Source organism: Ochotona curzoniae, unplaced genomic scaffold (assembly GCF_017591425.1).
Source record: "Ochotona curzoniae isolate NIBS_2020 unplaced genomic scaffold, NIBS_Ocur_1.0 scaffold_1852, whole genome shotgun sequence".
Classification (NCBI taxonomy): domain Eukaryota; kingdom Metazoa; phylum Chordata; class Mammalia; order Lagomorpha; family Ochotonidae; genus Ochotona; species Ochotona curzoniae.
The window spans coordinates 36,906,629-36,931,836 of NW_024467087.1; the positions used below are offsets into that span (position 1 = coordinate 36,906,629).

The following is a 25,208-nucleotide window of genomic DNA, read 5'->3' on the forward strand; positions in this document are numbered from 1 at the left end:
CTGATCAACTCAATGTAATTATCCTATCCATCGCCTCAAACTTTTATCAATTCTTTTTGGTGAATACATTAAAAATCCTTTCTTCTGGGCTAGGAGTGATGGCTAAATCCTTGCCCTGAGTGCACTGGGATCTCATATAGGTGCCAGTTCATGTCCCAGCTGTTCCACGTCCTATCCAGCTCCATGCTTATGGCCTGGGAAAGCACTGGAGGATAGCTGAAAACCTTGTAACCCTGCACCTGTGTGGGAGACCCAGAAGAAGCTCCTGGCTCCTGGTTTTGGATCGGCTTAGCTGTGGTCATTGTGGTCACTTGGGGAGTGAAACACAATGGACATTCTGCTCTCTGTCTCTCCTCCTCTCTGTGAATCTGCCTTTCCAATAAAAATAAATTAAATGGGGCCTGGCGGCGTGGCCTAGCGCCTAAAAGTCCTCGCCTTGAACATGCCGGGATCCCATATGGGTGTTGGTTCTTACCCCCGCAGCTCCACTTCCCATGCAGCTCCCTGCTTGTGGCCTGGGAAAGCAGTCAAGGACAGCGCAAAGCCTTGGGACCCTGCACCCGTGTGGGAGACCTGGAAGAGGTTCCTGGATCCTGGCTTCGGATCGACGTAGCATCGGCCATTGCGCTCACTTGGGGAGTGAATCATCGGACGGAAGATCTTTCTTTCTCTCTGTCTCTCCTCTTCTCTGTATATCTGATTTTCCAATAAAAATAAATAAATCTTTAAAAAATAAATTAATTAAATGTTTTATTTTTAAATGATTTTTACATAGTTGATTAGAACTCAAAGGGCCAAGAGCTACAGGAAAGTGGCTGGGACCATTGTTTCCACATTCTCCTTTTTCCAACCTGTATGTGGGGAAGAAGGGAGATAAAGGAAAAGCCACACCCAGCCTCCCAACCATCCCAGGGTCCCCGATGTGGGGCATGCTCCAAGGGCTCTGCTAAAGTGGTTTCGATAGTGTTGCTGCCAGTCTCACCATTCCAAGCATGATGAAATATTTTCAGAATCCACTGACTGACATAGTCCACCTTAGAGTTTCAGTTTGCCCAGATTTTCACTGCCAACACATGTCTGGGGTAGTTGATTCATTTTTTCTGTCCTCTGTCATGGTACCAGGTGTCCTTTATAGGCTCCAATGTACTGCCATATCCTCCATGCTCACTTGGATATGCTGGCTACTGCTCCATCTAAGCCACTGAGGAGGGTGAGCTTTGACACATGCACTCCATGGTCAAAACTTGCATTTCTCTTCATGGTTGGGGTTCTGAGTTCAGCAGTTCAGTTGGGGGTATTCCCAAAGAAACTTCATCTGAGGCCATCCAAAACCTGATTCTTGTGTGTCCTTGCCAATACAGGGTCTGGCACAGTCTTGCACACACTGGTAGTTGCTATTGCTGGATCAGTTTTGTCTCCATCCTTGTCTTCTATGCAAATCAATATGTGTTGGATCCCATCCCATTCCTTTCCACTGCACACTTGGCCCTCATGCAAACCAGTGGGAGCTGCAACCTAGTCACAGTGACCTTCAGTAACCCTCACCAGGGCCGCTCCGTGCTCTGGCTCCTTATTTACCAGTATGTACAGCAGACTGGTCCAGTCTGTCCCACATCCCATTCAGTTCTTATACAAGTCAATGGGCATTGAAGCCTAGTTCAAGCCAACTAGTCTCATTATCCAGCCGTACTCCATCTAACCATGCCTGCCCCAGTCTTGGTTCTCATGTTCACCAGTCAAAGTGGCAACCCAAGAGGGAGGTGCCCACTTTTTCCTGCCAGGCCCATTCCACTCCTGGATCTTGCACTCTCCAGGTGGTGCTGCAGTTTAACTTGACAGAATTAGCCCCCAGTGCCAGCATTTGACTGCTGATGCTGCAGCAAAGCCCAACCAACCCACATCCGCTCTGACTTATGCTTGCACCAGTAGGAACAGTCAACCCAGCCTGGCTTTTCGTTGATCAGGCTCACATGAGACAAACAGGTATTGCACCCCTGCCTGGTCTGGTCTGCCCCCATTCCAACTCATGCGCTCCAGTGGGACTCGTGGCCCAGCAGAGAACCCCATGCAGCCCCACTACAAGCTTTGTCCCCTGCTCCCCTGGTTCTCATTTGTGCCAGTTGGGTGCTACGAACTGGTCTAGCATGGCCCGCTTCACCTCGGCATTTGCCAGTGGGTGCTGTGGCCTGGCTTGGCCCAGCCCACCCCCAATTCCAGCTCATGCTGGTGGGGGCTACAGCCTAGTCAAGCTCAGCCAGCACCCAGTCCCAGCCAGTATGTATACTGGCATATGTTGTGACCAAGCTCAGCCTGACTCACTGCATTTTGGTGCTTGGGTTCGCCAGCAGGTGATGTGAACTGGCCCAGCCTGGTCCATCCCCGGCCTGCACCAAATGTATACTGGTGGGTATGGTTCTCTGACCTGGTCTGGGCTGCTCCCTATCTTGTGCTCTCCTGCAGGGACTGTGTCCCTACAGAGGAGTTCCCCAAGCTCCTCTATCAGAACCTCTCCCAATGCCAGATCTCATACACACCAATGGGTCCATGGGTCAGTCCTACTCAGTCCACCTCCTGTCTTAGCAGGAACAATGGCCTTTCCTGACCAGCCTTTCACCCATTCCAGTTTTTAATATTGGGTGATACAATCCAGCCAAGCCAGATCCACATCCAGACATACCTCACAGCTGGCTCAGCAGGGATGTAAACCTAGCCTAACCTGTCCTACACCTACCCTGGTCCTCATGAGCACCAATTGGTGCTGGAGTCTAGCCCAGTCTGGCATGCCCAGCCTTGGTCCACACTTGTGCCGAGGGATACTGCAGGTATATCCAGAACAGAACATAGCCTCCACTCCACTCCCTGCACTCACCAGCGGGAACCACAACCCAGCCAGTATGTCCTCTTAGCTCCCCAACCTGGCCTGTTCCCAGCTATAGCTCTTGTATGTGCCAATGGTTGCTCTGACCCAGCTTGGCATAGTCCATCACCTGTCATAATCCTTGTCTTTGTATAATGTAGCCTGGCCTGACTTGGCCTGCCCCCAGTCCTGACTCTCGCTGGCAGGTGCTAGAACCTGGCCCTACTCAGTCTGCTCCCATCCCTGGCTCATGCATACCAGTAGGTGTGGCAGCCTAGTCCGGCATGACCTGTGCTCCAGCCTAGTTTCTGCTCTTACTGGTGAGCTAAGGTTTGCTTGGCCTTGCCCAGTCTGCCCCCTTCCCAAACCAACCCACACATTAGCCAACAGTTGGAGCTAACTTGCCCAGCTTGCCTGAACCCCAGGCTTGGATCATGTGATCACCAGCTTGAGCTGTGTCCCACTAGGGGATTTCCCCATATTCCCCCACCTGGCCCACTCCCAGACCCAGATTTCATGCATGCCAGCGAGTGTTAGGCCCTTGCCCAGCATATCCTGCCCCCCCGTCTTGGCTTTGTATGAGCTGGTGAAAGTTGTGGCCTGGCCTGCTCCCACACCCTGTTTTAGGATACACATGCAGGTGCTGCTGCCTGGATCTGCCTAGACTGTTATCAGTCCTTGCACTCATGAATGTCAGCAGGTTCCATGGTCACACCTAGCTCAGCCCATCCCCAACTCTCTCTTTTTTATTTAATCTCCCAATTTTTTAAAACTTATTTATTTTTATTGCAAAGTTAGATATATACAGAGAGGAGGAGAGGCAGAGAGAAATATCATCTGTCCGATGATTCACTCCCCAAGTGACCACAACTGCTGGTGCTGCGCCGATCCAAAGCCAGGAGCCAAAAGTTCTTCCAGGTCTGCTATGCAGGTGCAGGGTCCCAAGGCTTTGGTGCCTTGACTGCTTTCCCAGGCCACAAGCAGGGAGCTGGATGGGAAGTGGGGCTGCCGGGATGAAAACTGGTGCCCATATGGAATCCTGGCACATTCAAGGAGAGGACTTTAGCTGCGTACCAGTAGGTGTGGCAGCCTAGTCAGGCATGACCTGTGACCTAGGCCACGGTGCTGGGCCCATCATTCCCAACTCTTGAGCTAACCAGAGGGACTTGTGTTTCCACAGGGTTGGGCCCACACATCCCCCATAAAATCTGCCCCCAGATCTGGTTCTCACACGTGCTGGTTAGTGTCATGGCCCTTTCTAATGTGACCCCTCCCCTGTTCTGACATTTAGTCAGGTACTAGGCTCTAGCCTTGCTAGACAAGTCCCCAGCCCTAGCTTTGCATTGACTGGTGTGTGGAGGTCAGCAGTGTTCCATGATAACAAGTCCTACTCAAGACTCCCATGCAGGCTGGTGTATCAGTCTGACCCATGTAGATCTTCTGGTCTCTCCTCTCCAAACCACAAGGTCTCAGTCCCCTCACTTACTTGTAAGTACAGTGACCCTGTTGTTGGGAGACCCTCATGATTCATTCCTCACCTACACACACAGCGGCCTTATCCATGGATATCTCTAGATAGCAATTCCACACCTGCAAGACCCCAGAGCTTGCAGATGATTGGCCAGCGGATGGAGCCCTGCGGCACTTGCCGTGCTGGCTGCCCAAAAGCCCGGGACTCACTCACAGTGCTGCTGGAAGCTCCCACCACCCAAGCCCCAAGGCTGAACTCCCCTAGGCCCCTCCCACCACAAGTTGGTGGCTGTGGATGGAGCCAGGCACTGAACCTAGCTTCTAAGAAATCCCTTCACAGCATACTTAGCACAAAGGGAGAAGCTTCTCAGGCCCAGGCGAGCCCAGGAGTCACTCATTGCTTGCTAGCGGTGGCTGTGGTTAGGGCTCCAAGGATTGAGTCTGTCCTGGATCAGGTACCCCCAGCAGCCACTAGGATGCTATAAGTTCCCACTACCCAAACCCTGAGGTCCAAAAATAAATTGATTCTTTAAAAAATCCTCTCTTCTGTCTTAAAGATTAACATTTACATCAGTAGAGTGAAGCATATTTCCACCTATAGTGTCAGTTGCCTCCTCCAATTAGTTCAAGGCCTAAATAGAACAGAAAGTCTGATGTTCCCCCTAAGTAAGAGGGAATTCTTGGGTGACCATCTTTGATCTGGGATATCAGTCTTTGTCTTGATGGCAGAAGGAAATTGAAGCATAAGCTTTTCTGAGTCTTGAGCCTACCAGATTTTTGACAGCTAAACCTGTTTAATTTTCAGGCATTTCTGGAACCAGAAGTCAATCAGTAGCTTTTCTGGGTCTCCAGCTTACTGGTTGGGCCTGGACATCTTGGGACTTGCGAGACTCCCATAAGCACGTGAGCCAATGCAGTTAATAAATCTCTTGGATGTGTCTGTGCTTTCTGTCCCTGTCTTCTCATTTATTGATTGTAGGTATGTAGAGAAGCTTGATGAATACATATGCTTACTCTTTTTTTTTTTGTTAAGATTTATTTTATTTTTGACTGGAATGTTAGATATACAGAAAAGGAGAGACAGAGAGGAAGATCTTCATCTGCTGATTCACTACCAATCCAAAGCCAGGAGCCCAGAGCCTCTTCTGGGTCTGCAAAGCGGGTGCAGGGTCCCAAGGCTTTGGACCGTCCTTGACTGCCTTCCCAGGGATCTGGATGGGAAGCAGGGCCGCTGGGATTAGAACCGGCATCCATATGGGATCCTGGCGAGTTCAAGGTGAGAACTTGAGCTACTAGGCTACTGCACTGGGCCCTATGCTTACTGTTAATTCCAAATTTTTAATGAGCTCATAGGGTGGGCTTTTAGCTCACGTGACTGTGCCTGTATGACTGAAACAGACTTGATGACTGTTGTTTCTGCAGCCCATGACCTGTTTTCTTACAGCATTTAGGCCGATAATAGCATGTACTTTTAGAGAGTTGAAAAGAAAAAGAACAAGAACATGTGATAGACACTGTATGTGACCTCCTAAGCAGAAAATATTTACTAGCAGGTTCTTTTTTAGAAGAATATCTCCAATCCCCATCACACAATAATTACTCTCAGGGCCTGCTTTTGTTTTCCAACGTTTTCTGGTTCGTATGATGCACTAAACGAACACTTATCTTTATAGGTAGGCGGGACCTTACTGTCCTTTTGGTAGGTTCAACACATGTTCTAAATAGGTTGGCTTTTTGACCCACTTGAGGTTCCATTTCCCACATCTTTCCCCCAAGATGCAGCATCCAAAAGGAGGTTTGTACAGCTGAGATCTTGTATGTTATCCTTTAAGGAGATATGCCACATGTTTCTATCATGCTCAGAAATGAGTTAGGCAGAGGAAACACATTTCTGCCTGCTGCCCCCATCTTGTTTCATTATTTGATTATTTTGTGTAGGATTTAGAAACATAAAAAAATAGACTATTAAAACAGATAGGCTTACCAATACAGCTATGATGAGAAACCCCCTCTACTTCAGGTATGCTCTTAGAAAGTATAAAAACATAGCTAAGTCCTATCTCTTTCATTTATTGTGTAGATATATGACCACTGACAAGTGATTTTGCTTCCTCGAGCCCCTACTTTTAGACCTATAAACTGTATATGATAATACCTGATCTCTTCCCAAGATGCATGTTAAAGAATTTCATAACAGAAGTAAAGGTTTGGATTGGAAAAGATGAATGAGGAAATGTGCTTGAGCCATACCCTACCCTAATTGGATCTCTTACAAAGTCAAATCTTAGAAATAGCTGTGATCACTTACTTGCGACTACATGGCTAGCCTCGATTTGCCCGCTTCAGCTCTGGAAAAGAGCAGGCTTTTGATTATATTGGATCTAACTAGGTACACACATATGGTATTTTAAAAATATTGGTTATTTTTTTGGCGGGGGGGGAAGATGACCGATATTGAGCTTATCCACCTGGGTGGACATAATGTCTGTACAAAACCAAATGTTTGTTGTTATAACTTCTGCATCACAATTGAAATCCAGTTTTTTAAAAAGTCAACTCAATCAAAACCCACTACTTCAGAATCAATAGCTTCTTTGAAGCCACAATCATAATATGATAAAGACTTGAATGCAGAAATTTGGTTGGTTGGAAAGCTAATTAAACTTCCGACGTGCTCAAATAGAATTACAAAAAAGCAAAATTGTGTTTTTGAGGGATACACTCCACTGGAATCACCAACACTGGACAGTGGTTAGAGTATTTAGAGTCCTGAGATATCAAGGAATCCAGGCATCCTTTAGACAGTCTTCTCCTGTCCTTCTTCCCAGTTGGAGACTTGTGAATGTGCGGGATGAGACCAGCAACAGCAATTGTAGCCTTGATAAGAGAGTCCACTCCTTCATCTCCAGGAATAGCCAGTTGCAAGTGACACGGGGTAATAAGCTTTAAGTCTTTAGATGCATTTCCAGTCAGCTCAAGTACCTCACCACGGCTGCGCTGTACGCAGCGCGGTCGCACCCACACATCCCTGCTGGTCGTCCTGGATTTCGGGTGTTGATGAATGCGGCCCACCAGGAACTGCAAGCCGGCTCTCTGCGAGCAGGAAGCTGCCTTTATCTATGCCTTTCCGGAGTCCTTCCTAGCCTTACCGCCAGCCATTTCAAATTCTGCCGAAGCTCAGCCAAGCAAGCCCCCGCCCCCTCCGCCCCACCAAGACCCCCAACCACCTACTCCATCGCACGCAATTCAAACTGCCGATTATCATTTTTATAGTCAGTAGAGATGGCATTAGTGAAGAGTGACTGGCAGTTTGTGTTCTGTGTCATCAGAGTTAAATCTCACCTTTTCAGCTTTGAAATATAAGTTTAAAAAAAAAAGAAGAAGAAATATGAGTTCAAGGAACGCCACCAACATTTCTCCCAGTGGAGCCAGTTTTTACTAGGACAGTTGGTTATAGGATCACGTGTTGATCTGACCATGATATAACACACTCCTCTCAACCCAGTCTGGGTTGCCTATTAAGAATCTTCAATAACAACCCTCTGAAAAAGAGATATTTTCCAAGGTCGGTATGGTGGTATTTCAAGCTACTCCTCCACTTGCAGTGCCAGCATCCCATATAGGTGCTGGTTCTAGCCCTGGCTGCTCCACTTCTGATCCAAATCCCCACTGATGGCCTGGGAAAGTAGCAAAGGTGGCCCAAAGCCTTGGGCCCCTGCACCCATGTGGAATACTCAGAAAAAAAAAAAAAAAACTCCAGGATCCTCGTTTCAGACAAACCCAGCTCTGACTGTTTTGGCTATATGGGGAGTGAACCAGTGAATGGAAATGGTCTCTGTCTCTCCCTCTCTTTCCATTACTCTTTCAAGTAAGATAAAATAAATCTTATTTTAAAAATATGCTTTTCTTGTTCTTTTAAAAAAGATTTTATTATTTTTTTTATTTGAAAGGCAGATTTATAGAGAGAAGGAAAGACAAAAAGGTCTTCTCCACTGGTTCACTTTCTAAGTGTCTGCAATGCCCAGAATTGAGCCGACACAAAGCCAGGAGCCAGGAGCTTCTTCCAGATCTCCCATATGGGTGCAGGGTCCTGAGGCTTTGGGCCATCCTCTTTTTTTTCCCCTCTTCTGTTTTTAGTGATTTCACATTATACATAAAAAAAAAAAGAAACTTGTCATAATCAACTAGTATCAGTGTTTACCTTTGAAAAGGTCCTCAAATACCTTTTCAGCCCCCAAATTTCTTCTCTTTCTTCGGCATTCCAATGATTGAAATGTTCCGTCCTATTTTCTAAGATTTTTTTTTAAATTTTAAAGTTTCAGTTTGCTTTTTATGCATGCAATTGTTTTGTTGAGACTTTTGTTTCCAGCATGCTTCTAATTATTTGTTGAAGCATTTTTTGTAATATTTGCTTTAAAACACTTGTCAGAAAATTTCACATATTTATCAACTCAGCATTGGCATGTGTTGATTTTGTTCTCTCATTCAAGTTTTGAGTTTTCTCGTTCTTCATAGAGCAAGTGATTTTATGTTGTATTTTAGTGTATTTTAGATATTTTGCATATTTTGAATACTAAGTTGTGAGACAATGCATTCTATTTTCTTTTCTTTTCTCTTCTCTTCTTTTCTCTTCTTTTCTTTTCTCTTCTCTTCTTTTCTTTTCTTTTCTTTTCTTTTCTTTTCTTTTCTTTTCTTTTCTTTTCTTTTCTTTTCTTTTCTTTTCTTTTCTTTTCTTTTCTTTTCTTTTCTTTTCTTTTCTTTTCTACCAGCAATCGCCCTATGACAATGTGGTACGGATGAAGTTGATTTTGACAAAACTGAAAGACCATCTTGCCTGACTTACATCACTTTCTTTTTGCTGGGTCGATTTGGAAGTTTTGCTGCTTGCTGGACCTCCTTGTTGACAAAGGCTTAGAGAGAAAATTGTTCTTGTGCCTGTCTTGTTCCACCTTGTTGCTGCCGAATGGTGTGTTGTGGGACTGTATCGCCTTGCTGGCCACCTATCAATACCAGACAGGAGAGCTGGGAATGGAAGGCTGATTCATTGCTGCTAAGTGAAGATGGCTCCTCTCACATTATTTCAGCTGGACAAATGAGTACTTGAGAAGTGGGGTACAAGTTCATTCTCATTGATGCTACTGTTACCACCCCTGTGGAACCATATGTGGGTATCTCTGACGCCACTGGGAAGAGGCATATTTTTCTTTGCTGTTTGATTAGAGTATGGTGTATATTATCAGAATGGCCTTCTAGTCTGTTTAGGCCCCACTTTCTACAGCCACTTAGCAAACAAGTGTTTCTTAGGACTCTTTTTTGGGGTCTGAACCTTTTGGTAGTTTCAGGATGTAAGCTTCTCCTGCATTCTGCATTCTCTGGAATGTATGAGAGATAAAAAGAAACCCCGGCTACTCACCACCATAGTGTTATTTAGGTCCCTAGGCAAACTACCATGTTATTCTCACCTTCCACATTTCTGCTATGACATGGAATTTTTTGTTTGCTTGCTTCTAAATTTTAAGAGGGAGCATTAGTGGGAAACTGGCCTTAAAATTTGCTTCTTATTTCTGTTCATCTACTTTTTAAATAAGACTGACTCATTTGTAATGCATAGTGACAGAAAATGAGAGAAAGTTAGAGAAAGAGAGAAAGATGTTCTATGTGCTGGCTTACTCCCCAAAAGGCTGCAACAGCAAAGTCTGGACCAGGCCAAATCCACAAGCCAGGTGCTTCATTCAAAGCCTACCACATGGACAGCAGGGACCCGAGCATTCTGGCCATCTTCCATTGCTTCTCTAGGCATATTAGCAAGGAATTGGATCAGAAGTGGAGGAACCGGGGCTTGAACTAGTGCTCATGTGAGATGCTGGCATTCTAAGTGGTGGTTTAACTGGTTGCACGACAGTGCCACTACTTTCTTCTTTTTTTAGTTACAGTTTTTCTTTTCTTGTGTTATTGAGTTGTCTGCTTAGTTTATTTATTGTCAGTCAGAATAATTCATGCATTATCTGTAGAAATGTGTTGGAATAAAAATGTGCGTGCAATACTTTACCTTTCTTATGAATGCTACTTTGATTGTGTATCATGGGTTTAGATGGGTGCCAATTTTCCTGCTGATCATCTCTAAACAGTTTGTAATTTCTGTTGTGATTCTTTATTTAACTCAAGGGTTATTTAGAAGAGGTTTTGAAAATGCCAGGTGGATAGATGGGAAGCAGAACTGTCCTTTTCACCAACATATTTCTACATAATGCCAAAAAGTCCCTTAGGGAACTGTGCCTCTTTGGACAAGCTACCATGAAACAATGAAATTAGAAATTTGAGCCCCTATTTTCCTTTCCATATCTTCATTCTTTAGCTATTGATTGTATACTTGTGTATGCAGTAAATCTCAGGGTGTTTGGTGCTGACAAGGAGAAAAAGAAAGTTGGAACACGATTTTAGTCTTTTGGAACTAGAGTATTTAGTTGGTGTAGTGATGTTTTTACAAATCAATTTAGTAGTAATATGTCAGCAGTGAATAAATTATGTGCAGTGGGCATTCAGGGACAAGGGAAATAAATATAGACAAAAGCAGTTGGGGAAAAGCTTTTAGAGGAGGGGAAGATCTTTGAGTTGAATATTTTTAAATACATTTATTTTGGAAGTCAGAGTTACAGAGAGAGATGGAGAGAAATGGAGGTGGGGGGGAGAAAGATATCTTTCATTTGATGGCCATACCAGCCAGAGCTGGGTCAGGCTGAAACAAGGAGCCAGCAGTCTCATCCAGGTGTCATACATGATAGAGGACCAGGTGCTTGGGCCATTTTCTGGTACCTTTCAGGGCTGTTAGCAGGGTGCCAGATTATAAATGGAACAGAAGGGACACAAACTGGTGTCCATATGGGATGCTGGCATCACAGGTGGCATCTTTACCCACTGTCACAGTGCTAGCTGCATGAATTGGATCTTAATAGATAAATTTAAGATAATTTAAGATAACTAGGGCTTAAAAATATAAAGAGAAAAAATGGAAGGATCTTGAAGGCCAAAAGATTGGCATAACCAAAAGTTTACTATGGCTAGAAATAGAAAAGATGTGTTTTGGCACTAGAGGAAGAGGAATGCAGTTTCAGTTGTGTTGGATTTTGGATGATTATAGGATATCCAAACGGAAGATATCCTGGAAGGTATTGTTCTTTATTTAGAAATAAGCAAGTTAAGTTTAGCATTGTCCAAAACAGTAGTCTCTTCTCTCTTGTTTTGATAAGAGGAATACACTATTCTTGTCTGGATAGGTTTTGGTTGGGTATATGTGTCAGGTGGTATTCCAATTAGCTTCTAGCTACCCTTCCTAATTCGTACTGGTTTATACTTTGTTCTATGCCCTACGAGGCTAAACTGTATGGATTCCATCAGTAAGTCCCTTTCCCTTCTTGGCTTCTGAAAGGGTTTGAGCAATGGAAATCCCTGGCAGATCAACAAAGGAAGGAAAAGACACATGTCAGAGTGTTTATTTTTGGTTTCTTCCTTCAGGAATACACCAGTCGAGAACTGTCCCTTAACTAAAAATCATAGGCTCCTCTTAAGGAGTTTCTCTGTATACTTTATGCTCTTGAATAAATAAATAAATAAATAAATAAATAACATGTCATCTAGTCCTTCCTCTCATCCTTTTGGGTGGAGGAAGGGTAAGATTTCCAAGATACTTACTGCACTCTGTCTCACTCTTGGATCCTAACTCCTTGCCCACACCTTTGTAGAGAGTCCTTTTGTTAAACTTTCCACCAGTTATGCTAACTTGAGGGCACCATCTGTTTGCTGCTGGGACCCAGAGTGATACAGATGAGCTTTCAATTTTCAAAGAATTACAATACAATTAAATAAGCTGAACAAAATATGTCTAAATATGCTTCAATCTGTCTCTCTGATTAATGTAGGCTCTTGCAGTTCTTTCAGATAATCATTCTGAACTTCACTCTTCAGAGAACTGTACATGTGGGGGAGTGTGAGTTCATGGAATATTTATAATAGCTTGCATTCATTAATTACCTTTTCCATGCACTGTACTAAGAATTTTTTTTTTAAAAAAAGATCTATTTATTTTTATTGGAAAGTTAGATATACAGAGAGGAGGAGAGACAGTGAGGAAAGAACTTCCCTCCACTGATTTCACTCCCTAAGTGGCTGCAACAGCCAGAGCTGAGCTGATGTGAAACCAGGAGCCAGGAACTTCCTCCAGGTCTCCCACATGGGTGTAGGGTCCCAAGGCTTTAGGCTGTCCTCGACTCCATCCCAGGCCGCAAGCAGGGATCTGGATGGGAAACAGGACCGCTGGGACACAAACAAGCACCTATATGCATGCAAGGTGAGGACTTCAGCCACTAGGCTGTTGCTCCGGGCCCCAAAGAATGCTTTGTTTGTGTTATTTCACTTAACCTCAGTAACCGTATGAAGTAGGTAATTTCTTTTTTAAAAAATCTGATTTGTATAGGCAAGGAAACTAAGGCTCAGAGAAATTAAATATCCTGCCAGAGATTTGACAGCAAAGAAATAGCAGAGTTGGAACTAAGATTGAAATGTGACCCCATAGTTTATGTTCTAAATCCAAAATGCATTCTTTACATCGGTAGTATCTACAAGCTTACTCAGAACTATCATGGTAGCTCTGCATATGAAACTGCTGTCTGAGATGTTGGTGTTAAAGTCCTGGCCATAGTAGCACTGATTGAAGTCAGTCATCCAGCTCCCTGCTAATGCACCTTGGAAAGCTGCAGAAAATTGCCTTGGTACTTTGACCTCTGCACTTATGTGGGAGGCCAGGATAGGTTTCCAGGCTCCTGGCTTCAGTGTAGCTCAGACATCATTGTTGCAGCTGCTGGCAAGTAAAGCAGCAGGTGGAAGATCTTTGTTTCTCCTTTTCTTTGTTGCTCTGCTTTTCAAATAAACAGATTTTTTTCCATATTGTTTCCTTCATGTTTAAGGGGGATATTAAGGGAGAAGGCGAAGGCCCACCTAGTTTCCCACCCTCCCCAGGTCCCGGATGTAGGGTATGCTCTGAGGTTCTTGCTCAAGTGGATTTGATAGTTCAACAGTTATGAATTGCTGCCAATCTTGCCACTACAAGCACTATGAGGTCCTTGAAGAATCCACTGATTGACATAGTCCCTCACAGAGTCTCTGTTTGCCCCGTATTTTGCTGCCAACATATAGCTGAGATGATTGGTTGACCTATTCTGTCTTCTCTCTTTTCTCGGTTAGTGTTCTAAGTCCAGCATTTTGATTGGGGAGATCTCCAAAGAAACTCTGTCTGAGGTGTGCTCAAACCAGATTCTTGTATGTGCTAGCAAGTACAGGGCCCGGCACAGTCCATCGCCCCGATCAGATGGTGGTTGCAATTACTGGGTTGGTTCTGTTTTCACTGCCGACTTCCACTGGAACCAATGGGTATTGCAGTCCAGCCTGGTTCTGCTCAGCACATACTCGGCCCTCGCATAAACCAGTGGGAGCTGCAGCCTAGTTGGAGCGACCCGCAAAAAACAAACAAACAAAAAAATTGTAGAATCATTGGCTCCATCTCACACAGATTGAATCCATCTCTCCAGATCCTCAGATTGCCCTGGCATTGTGCTGCAGCAGACTGAACCACCACCTGTGAAGAAATGACACACACAGAGATTCTATTCACTAGTTCATTTACCAAATGGCCAAAATGGGTAGGGCTGGGCCAGGCCAAAGCTAGATCCAGAAACCTTGGTTGGTTCTCCTACTGCAGGGGACGAGTCCATGGTCTAATCTCCACTGCCCTAACAGGCAAATTATAAGGCAGCTGGATCAGAAATGGAGCAGCTGGGACACAAACCTGTACTCACATGGGATCCCATGTAGCAAGTGGCAGCTTGACTTGCTGTGCCACAACGAAGGACCCTGTGTTAGTACATTTATATACTGCTGATGGTAATGTAAATTGGTACAACTGCTCTGGAAGGCTAGTTAGCTATATCTCCTAAAGCTGAATTTACTTAAGCACCAAGTCATTCTGTTCCTAGATATTTAAGCATAGGATACACAAGCATACAAAGGATCTTAAAAAAGTTCATGGGGAAACTCAGTTATGGAAAAAGCATTTGTGGGCTTCATTTTAATAATCTTACTTTTCAATTCAATTTTTCACGAACTTTTTGAACTACTCAATTAGAAACATAAAGACATAGCTTACTGTATTCCGTGAAAGTGTTTATGGAACATGCATAAATAATAAAAGGAAAGACAATCTCACAGATCAGACACACATGCAGTCAGTGGCAGAGCTAGAAGAATCCAGATTCCCTTATGCTTCTTTCACCTCAGTAAGTCAGAGAAGTGTCACAATGTAAAGGGTTCGCACAGTAATTAGTTAGCTCCCTGTGTGTGGTTGTTAGGCCTGTATGTCAGAGCGTGTTGTAGAAACCTGCTGAATTTGGGGGATATGTAAAATTAGTCATCACTTTCACATGCAGGCAGGAAGAGATTGGTGTAATTTTTTTTTTCCACATCGTCACTGTCTCCTAGCCAGGAATGCCAAGTCTAACCTGTTTTAGGATATCAATGAGCAGGACAATGTGAAGCACTAGTCAGCAGGTAACTCTTGCCACCTAAAGCCCAACTCCCTCAGCACTTCTCAGATATCTTTAATTAGCTCTGACAGCTACTGCCAGATCCCAAACCCAAGGCAAAGAACCAAAAAGCTACAAATAATCTCTTATGTAATTACAATGGACCAGTGGCAAAGTGTTAGGATCACAATTAGAAATTCTAACCCTTACCAGTTGCAATGTAGAGGGACTATGGGATATTTAGGTAGAAACAGAACCCTGGAAAGTGAAAGGAAAGTGAATGGTCTTTGTTCTCCTGAAGCTACTGTAGCTACTTTCATGCAGTTTCTTTCTAATTGCCTTTAAACTCCCAAAGTTAAAGACCTTGAAAAGCTACCACAGGAGTATAGGTAGTAGAGAGAATAAGAGGTTTTAGAAAAGCAGGGAAAGGAAGGAAGAATAAACAGGAGACAAGGCCCAGCACTGTGGTTCAGTGGGTTAGGCCGTCATCTGTGATGCCAGCATCCCCTGTGAGTGCCTCTTTGAGTCCTGGCTACTCCACATCCAATCTAGCTCCCTGCTGATGTGCCTGGGAAAGCAGCAAAAGATGGCTTTTGTCCTTGGGCCCCTGCCACCCACATGGAAGATGCAGATGGAGTTAAGGTAGGCTATGGCTTATGCCAATCCTGGAGGAGTGAACCAGAGATGGAAAAGTTCTCTCTCTCTGTAATTACCTTTCAAAATAAATATTTGAGAAAAGAAAAGACTCTCCTGAATGAGTTGTTTCTGTTCTTTGATGGTTGGAAATGATGGTGTGATCAACCTATCTTGGGCATTTGAGCTTCACGAAAGAGCCTTAAAGAGGCTTTGGGGTTCTAGTCCTGGCACTATTAGCTCAATGACCTTGTTCAAATTAATTATCCTTTATTAACTTAAAACACCTCATCCATAAAACGGAGATGATACAGTCTGCTGCCTATATTCACAGGCTCTAAATCCACAGATTCTACTGACCTCTGATAGAATATATTTTTATTTTAAGATTTATTTATTTTTATTAGAAAGGAAGATTTACAGAAAGAAGGGGAGACAAAGAAAGATCTACCATCTGATGGTTCACTTCCCAAGTGGCCACAAAGGTCAGAACTGAGTCAATCCAAGGCAAGGAGCCAGGAGCTACTTCCAGGTCTCTCACATGGGTGCAGTGTCCAAGGCTTTAGACTATTCTCTACTGCTCTTCTAGGCCACAAGCAAGAAGCTAGATGCAAAGTGGAGCAACCAGAACATGAACCAGCACCCATATGGGATCCCAGTATGTGCAAGGTAAGGCTTTTGCCACTGGACCATCACTCCAGGCCCTAGAACATATTTTAAAATAATTGCTGTGGGGGCCGGCATTATATCACAGCAGGTTAAGCTGCCACCTGTGGCAGACATCCTATATCAGAATACTAGTTTCAATCCTGCATGCTTCACTTACATGCTAGCTCTCTACCAATGCACCTGGGAAAGCAGAAGATGGCTCAAATCATTAGACTCCTGCCACCCACATGGGAGACCCGATGGAATTCCAGATTCTTGGCTCCAGTCTGACCCAGCCCTAGCTTTTGCAGCCATTTGGAAAGTAAACTAGCAGATCAAAGATCTCTATCTCTCGCTATATCCTTGTCAACTCTGCCTTTCAAATCAATAAAATAAAAATTATTAAAAAAATAAAATAGCTCCTGAGTTGAACATATATGAAGTTTTATCTTGTTTTTATTCTTTAAATAAACAGTATAACAACTATTATGCAGAATTTATGTTGTATTAGATATTAAAAGTAGTCTAGAGATGACTTGAAATACACAGGAGAATGTGTATAGATTATACACAAACATTGTACCATTTTATGACAGGAACTCAAACATCTATGATAGTTCACGGTTTAGGGCTCAGGACTCAGTCTCCTGCTGATTCCCAGGGATGACTGTGATAGTATTTACATATTTTGGTTGTTGAAATATGTAAAGTGTTTAGCTTGATGCATGACCAAAGCTAAGTTATAAGCTAATGATTGTACTTGTTATGTTAACAGTGTCATGGAGCAAAGTGGTGGTGGGGGGTGGCTTTTGTTTAGGAAAGAGAAGTCTGTTTTACGTAATGTCAAATACAGGACAGAGGTCAAAGAGGATGGAAAATGATAAAAGGCAAGGCTTTGAAAGTCGATTAAAAATTCTGAGTGATATTTACATTTGAGACATACCTTCTGCAGTTCTTATTTTTACTGAAAATGGGAATCGGTTTAAAAAGCAATTCCATCACGTTTTGTGCTCAGGATACATATTTACTTTCATTTCAGAGAGTGAGCAATACAGGACCTGCAGCTGTGACAGCCCAAAACAGACTTTCTGCTTTTTACTTTCTGTGATATGCAAATATTTTCTCTTTGCACTATCCAATACATTTGTGGCTGTTGAATACTTGAAATGCAGTTAGTGTGACTGAACAACCGAAACTTTAATTTTAGTGAATCTTAATTGGCTCACATTTCAATAGCCACATGTGGTTACCAAAATGGACAGTGCAACTCTGGGTGCCCTGGAAAATCCATTGGTCTAACTAGGAATGCACAGCATATACTATGAGACCAGTAAAACCCCATCAGACAGTCGAAAGTTGGTTGTTCAGAAAACAAAACAAAACAAAAATCTTAGTATCCTGTAGGCTGGAGAACTTAAAAAAGAGTGTTGTAGAGCAGGTAAAGGTGTTTGGACAGGAAAAAGAAGGCACCAAATATTCCAGATGGATTGGAAGGTGTAAGGAATGATTCTGAGTTGGAAATGCCTCATACATGAAAGTTTGAGGACAACAGCCATTCCAAAATGGAGCATTCATCTTGAGAGTTAGATAAGTTTGGGCCAGATCTTGGGCAACTTTGAATGCCAGCACTGTTTGTTTTGTTTTGTTTTAAACTTTATTTTTAATATTGTTTATATAGATAAGAGGGAGGTATGCCCATGTGGGCCAGTTATTAGGTTGGGGTAGTTCAGATATAGAGGAACGTGAGTGGGGCACATATTTCAGTCTTTTGTTTTTTTTTTTTCTTCTTTGTCCATAGGGGAAGATGGGGAGAGAGCTGCTCCTTGCTATCAAACTATGTCAGCACCCAGGGACGGGGGACAGTCCTTTGATGATGCCCTAGAGAGCCTGATGTGAAGAAGAGTGTTACGAGGATGTTACTTCAGTGGTTTCAATAGTCCTGAGATGTTGTCGGTTTCATCACTCTAGGAATGAGAAAAATCTTCCAAGGTCTACTAGTTGACAAAGCCCACCTTAGTTCATCCACAGACCCAGGAACATGCTGCAAAGTTTAGCCAGGAGAGTTGTCCAATATGTTCTTTCCATCCTCTGACAAGGCACTCTTCATCCTTTGCTGACCTTGATGAACTGGCTGTCATGTCCCTGTGTGTATCTGCGCATGCTGTCCACTGAGGCATTAGCAACTGAGGAGACCCAGTCTTGCATGTACTGGTGGGTGTTGCTGCCCAGCCTAACATCCTAGTCCTGGCACTCACCAATGGGTACTGCGGCCTAGCCTAGCCTGGCCCACCCCCAGATTCAGCTTTCATGTGACACAGTGGGTGCAATGGCCTAGCAGACTTGTCCTATAACCATTCTGCCTCTTGCGAGCACTAGCAGATGCTGTAGCCCTGTGTAGTTTGGCCTGCCTCCAGATCCAGCCCACTCTCAGGCTGATGGATACTTCAGCTTTGACCAGCCTGGTCTGCAAACAGCCCCACCTCTAATAATCACCAGTGGGAGCTGCACCCCAGCAGAGGAGTCCCCAGAGTTTCCCCTACCAGGTCCGTTCCCGTCCTCAGGTCTTAGCTGTACTGGTAGGTGCTTTGACCCAGCCTGGCATGGCCCACCCACAGTCTCAGCTCTTGATGGTGGGTGTTGCAGCTCAGCCCAGCTATGTGTGGCCTATATCCTGTCATGACTCTTATGCTTGCCAGCGGGTGCTAAGACCTGGTTCAGCCTGTACTGTACCCAGACCTGTCCCACACAAATGCTGACAGGTGCTGCAGCCTTGCCTGTCCTGGTCCTCCCCCAACACTGACTCCCATGCTCCTCGGAGGGAGCTGAGGACTAGCAGGCAAGTTTCCCAACTTCCTCTACCTGACCTGCTACCAGCCCTGGATCTCACATGTGCTAGCAGGACAACAGCCCTCCTTGGCTTGGCCTGCCCTCATGTGGTCCTTGCATGTACCAGTGGGTGTCACATTCTGGCCTCACCTGGGCTTCTCCCAACCCCAATCCCTGCAAATATCAGGTGTTTTTTCCTGTCAGGTGAGTTCTGTGGTCCAGCCTGGCTCAGCCCATCTCTGCCCACAACTCTGCATAAACCGAAACTGTTGGGTGCTGCAGTCCCACAGAGATGAGCCCACAAGTCCCCTGCAGAATCTACACCCAGATCTGGTTCTTTTACTTTCTGCTGGGTGCTGTAGCCTAGGCAACAAGGTCTACCCCCTACTCTGACATTCGTGGATGGATATTGTGGCCTAGTCCAGCTGGACATGCTCCCTAGCCCCAACTTTTATGAGTGCCAGTGAGTGAAGGGTGATGCTATTTAGGCCAGCCCATTTGGTTTGTTTGCATGACTTCTTGAATCCAAATTCCAGCTCTAGTGTCTATAAGTCTCTGTAACTGTTCTGTGCTTCTTAATACCTGGAGATGATCAAAGAGCCTATCTTATAAGGGCATTTCAAGCATTAAATTACATCATAAAAGGCTTACAACAGTACCTGGCACTTAGGAAGCACTCAATTAATATGGTATTGATATTATCTAAAGAGCCTTTTAATTCATTCACATTTACATAAAATAGGCAGTAAGTTATATTTGTATTAAATTAGCCCATTCAACATATTAAAACTGAGTCCTAAACTGTTTACTTAATGACTTGTATTTAAAGCATAATGCTTCACTTAATTTAACATATGATTATCTCTTGTAAAGAAAATCTTCTGACCCAGCTCCCTGCTAATGCACCTAAGAAAGCAGCAGAGGATTATCCAAGACCTTAGGTCCCTGAATTCATGTGGGAGATCTAGATGGAGTTCCAGGCTCCTAAATTTGATGTGGTCTAGCCCTGGCTGTTGTGGCCATTTGGGAAGTGTATGGAAGTATCTATTTTTGCCTTTCTTTGTTTCTTTAACTCTGCTTTACAAATAGACTAATCTTTAAAACAAATGAACAGAACTATCCCTAGGACAGTCTGTCTCATAGTTAATCTGAGAACCTGCATTGCTCCCAGGTTTGGGTTCTGGACTCTGCATTAGGCTTCCCTGCCCTCAGGTCATTCTTAGATGGACTTAAGTGTGAGAGCTACTGCAGAAGAAATACTAAACTGGGGAAGCAATCATGACCCTTTCAGTTTGGAGTGGCCTATACAGTTAGTGACAAGCTAACTACCAGTTCCAAGTAGTATGCATTTATTTCATTGAGAAGGCATAAAGGCTGGGTTAGAAGCTCTCTGTGTGCTCTGGCAGATCCTAACCCTTCCGATGCTGCACTGTGTTAAAGGCTTTTGTTCTTTCCTTGTATAATACAGAGGGCTCTTAGTTACCAGCAACAGGAATTGACCGGCTGACTTTGGCAGCAATTATGTATTATAAGCACATTAAGTAGCTTATAGCATCACCAATTAGAGTGGCGGGCTACACAGTCAACATCACAGCTGCTGCTGTCACTATCACCATCGTCAGTGAGTTAGCTCAAGTCCCTTGAGGAGCAGAAAGCAAGAGTTAAACATGCAAGAAATTTGTTGAATGGAATGTCTGGAGCAGAAAATCAGATGAGAATTTAGAGAGGCTGTTGGACTTTACCATTAATCTGACCTTTATGGATAAGAGAAGGCAAGAAGAAGGTTGGGTAGGAAGAGTATTGATTGAAGTGGGGTTCTAATAAAATGTGGACAGGGTAGTGAGGAGTCTTATAGGCATTGGCACTTATAGCTCTATGAAATGAAACTGCTCTGTTCAGCCATTGTTTGGGGTGGTTGACTTCACAATAAAGCAGCAAATATTGAGATGCATTTAAAGCATAGCATCTTGGGCCAAGATCAGTTTTATTTTCCACATTGGGAGAACTGAAGAGCACATTTTCATGTCTGTCTCAGCAGAGATGATTTTCACTGTTGGGACATTCGCTGCTGATTCACAGGATGGATCCTTAAATTGTCCTCACAAAATCTACCTGTTCAGTATTTCAGCCATCAAGGAGATGCAAATCAAAATCCACTTAGAACAACTCTAATTAAAAAGACAAAAAACTGGGACTGACATTATGATGTGGCAAGTTATATGGCTAACTGTGACATCAGTATCTCACTTGGACAATGGTTTGAGTCTCAGCTACTCCACTTTGGACCTAGCTCCTTACTAACAACCTGAAAAAGATGGCTCAAGTGTTTGGGCTCCTGCTATGTACATGGAAGACCCAGATGAATCTCCTGGCTGCTGGCTTCAGCCTGGAAACGGAAAGAGAGGATGAGACACAGAGATTTTACATCCACTGGTTCACTCCCCAAATTACTACAATGCCTAGCCATTGTGGCACAGTGGCTTAAACTACTGCTTGGGAGACACACATTACTTATCAGAGTGCTAGTCTGAGTCTGGCTGTTCTGCTTTTGGTCCGGGTCTCTGCTAATGTTCCTGGGAGATAACAGATGATGGTTAAAGTGCTTGGATTCCTGCCATCAGTGTGGGAAACCTAGGTGGAGTTCCAGGATCCTAGCTTTAGCCTGGTGTAACCCTGGAAGTTGTGAGCATTTGAGCAATAAACCAGTAGATGGAAGATCTGTGTGTGTGTGTCTTTCAAGTATAAGGAAATAAATACACATTTATATATAAAAAAAAATCATCTCTTAAAAATGTTCCAGCAGCACTGGAAATGTGGCACAACAGGTGAAGCTGCCACCTGTGACACAGACATTATATAACAAAGTATCAGTCCCTAGTGCTCTTCCTCTGATCCAGGTCTCTGCTAGTGTGACTGGGAAGGTAATGAAAGGTAACCCTTACCATCCACATGGAACACCCAAAATGAAGATTCTGGATCCTGAATCCTGGCTTTAGTGTGGCCCAGTCTCAGACATTGTGCCATTTGGGGAGTGAACTAATGGATAAAGGATCTCTCTCTCTCATTCCCTCTTTCTCTGCCTTTCAAATAATTAAAAATAAATCTTAAAATTACCTAGCTAGTTGTGTACCCGAGTGAATTGAAAACACATACTCATATAAACAGTTGTATAACAGATGTTTCTACCTTCTTTATTCAAAAGATGCAAAGAATGGAAACAACCTCAAAGTGGTTAATTTTATGTACCAACTTGGCTAGGCTATGATGCCCAGATATTTGGTTAAACACGGGTCTAGACGTTGCTGTGAAGGTATTTTTTGGATGTGATCGTTATTAGAGTATGTAGACACAGAGTTTAGACATTATTTAGACACCTCCATAATGTGGTGATATGTACTTAATCCCTTGAAGACCTTAAGCACAAAGGCTGAAGAAGTTGGAGTTCTACCTGAGTTCTTAGTCTTTGAACTCAAGATTATGACATCAGTTCTTTCCTAAATTTCCAGCCTGCCCTAAATTTCAGATCTGCCAGTCTCTACAATTGCATAAGTCAATTCCCATCCCTCCTAGGGCCTTGTTGGTTCTATTTCTCGGTGGTATATACACATAGTGTATATGAACATAATGAAAAGAATAAAGTGCCAATACATGCTATGCATGAGTGAACCTTAAAACCTTTTGTTAAGTGAAAGGCTATAGATACAAAAGGTCAAACATGGTCACATAGTGTATAATTCCATTTATATGAAATGTCTATAATAGAGACTTCCATTGAGGTGCAAAGTAGATTAATAGTTGTCTAGGACTGAGGAAAGGGGAATGTGAAATGAATGCGAACAGATGTGGGTTTCTTTTGGAGGTAATGGAATGTTGTGAAACTGAATTGCTATTAGATGGCTACATGACTGTTTTTACTAAACCACTAAACTGAATGCTTTAAATGGGTGAATTATATCACAATAAAGCTATCGCTTGACATAAACAATTTTTATAGCATCCTCCTTCCCATGACCCGCTAGGCAGGGTAAACAAAGCTAGTCCGCTCCCTAGCAAAACATCCATTATCTCTAAACCACATGCTGCATTTTGTGGCAGCACTTCTTTCTCTTTAAGGCTAATTTACATGTGTATTTTACCCAGATTTTCTGAAGAAGGATGTTAAATGTGAGGGCCACAGGGAATTCATTTTGTGTATGTACTCCAGGCTCCACCTATGAATGATACTGATGAAGGAGTGGCTTAAAACTAAGGATAAGTGGCTGGTGTGATGACTCAATGGCTAAATCCTTGATTTGCATGCACCGGAATACAATATGGGCACCGAATCATGTCTTGGTTGTTCCACTTCCCATCTAGCTCCCTGTTTATGGCCTGGGCAAGAAGCAGAGGATGGCCCAAAGCCTTGGGACCCCTGCACCCACATAGGAGAACCAGAAGAGGCCCCTAGCTGCTGGACTCAGGCTGCTGCAGCTATTTGGGGAGCAAACCACTGGAGATCTTTCTCTAGACAGAGATCCTTCTCTCTGTAAATTTAGCATTCCAATTAAAATAAACACATCTTTTTTCCCCCTAATTTTATTAATTGTATTGCATTATGTGACACAGAGGAGGGCAGCAGAGCGCCCAAGGCCAAGAAGAAGGGACCCTGAGCAAGGGCAGCAGGAAGAAGAAGAAGGGCTCAAAAGATGAGGACTTTGAGGACAGTGACGATGGCCACTTCGAGGGCCAGGAGGTGGACTACATGTCCAAAGGCTTGAGCGGCTCCAGGGAGGAGGCCAAGCCCAAAGTGCCACAGAAGGAGGAAGGGCCCAAAGGAGTGAATGAGCAGAGCGAGAGCAGCGAAGAGAGCGAGGAAGAGAAGCCGCAGGAGGAGGACAAGGAGGAGGAGGAGGAAGAGAAGGCCCCCATGCCGCAGAAAAAGAAGCACACAAAAGACAGCAGCGAGGAGAGACACTGACAGTGAACCCACCTCGGCCCTCTTCATAGCGAAGAAGAAAACACCCCCAAGAGGGAGCGGAGGCCCTCCGGAGACAGCTCCCATGGCAACAGCTGGCCAGGTACACCCAGCACCGAGGGTGCTGGGTGCCGGGTGCCGGTGCTGCTGCTTGCTGTGGCCGGCAAACTAGAGCAATGCCGGCAAGGCACCAGCGGCCAAGCGCTCGAGGATGGACAGTCTTTCCGGGAAGTCCACCCCTCAGCCGCCATCCAGGAAGTTCACGCCCAGCGGTGGGGACATGCAGGTGACTAAGGAGGCCGTGCCCCCTACCTGACCTGTAAACCCATGACCACCAAGGACCTGCTAAAGAAGTTCCAGACCAAGAAGTCGGGGCTGAGGGTCGGTGTGCTGGCCTGGATCCTGAAGCAGCTGAACCCTGAGCGTTAGTGCATCAATGACAAGATGCACTTTTGCTTCAAGGAGTGAGCCCCAATAAACAGCCTTTGGCTCGGGAAGGAAAAACAAAAGGTTCAGAAAATGTGTGACTGACCATCCATTAGATAAAGACTCTAATGGCCTGAACTGAGCAAGCATTCCATAGAAAGGAGACTATCCTTCTGTCCTAACTACTGATTTTTTGAGCAAAGCCTATTACCGTGTACCTATGAGCATTACATGCTAAGACTATCAGTTGCTTGCTGCCTATCTTCTTTTTCTCACCTCTTCCATCATGGTTGCGGTAACTTCTTACACATCAGCTCCTGGGAGGCCTAGAAGAAGTCTTCTGGAAGCTGTAGAGTCTTGAAAAATTCAACCCATGAGCCTTACAACATACAACTGCGTGGTGACCCCTGATGTAGGCTTAGTTTAGGCTCTTGTCTCAATCAAAAGAAGCAGATGTAGTAGCTAAAAATCAGCAGAAAAACAAGGTGCGTTTAACTGCAAAGCAAAAATTCACATGCAGGAAAGAGAGTAGGCAAACCGAGGAGAGAGTTGTACTCATGGTTTAAGCTGCTACTTGTCACACCAACATCCCGTATCAGAGCACTGGTTTGAGTCCCAGCTGCTCCATTTCTGATCCAACTCTTTACTAATGTACTTGAGAAAGCTGCAGAAGATGGCCCAAGTGCTTACGACCCTGTCACCCACTTGGAAGACCCATATGGAGTTCTCAGCTTCTGGCTTTGGCCTGGTCCTGGCTGTCTTCTCTTTCTCTGTCTCTCCTTCAAATAGATAAATAAATCTTTTTATTAAAAAAAGTTTCAGG

At 44.2% G+C, this 25,208-nt stretch overlaps 2 pseudogenes; one reads left to right on the top strand and one right to left on the bottom strand.

The window, feature by feature from the left end:
- Positions 1-7,012: 7,012 nt before the first annotated feature.
- Positions 7,013-7,486, bottom strand: LOC121169084 (annotated as a pseudogene).
- A 15,359-nt stretch (positions 7,487-22,845) lies between these two features.
- Positions 22,846-24,448, top strand: LOC121169085 (annotated as a pseudogene).
- The last annotated feature ends 760 nt before the right edge of the window (positions 24,449-25,208 follow it).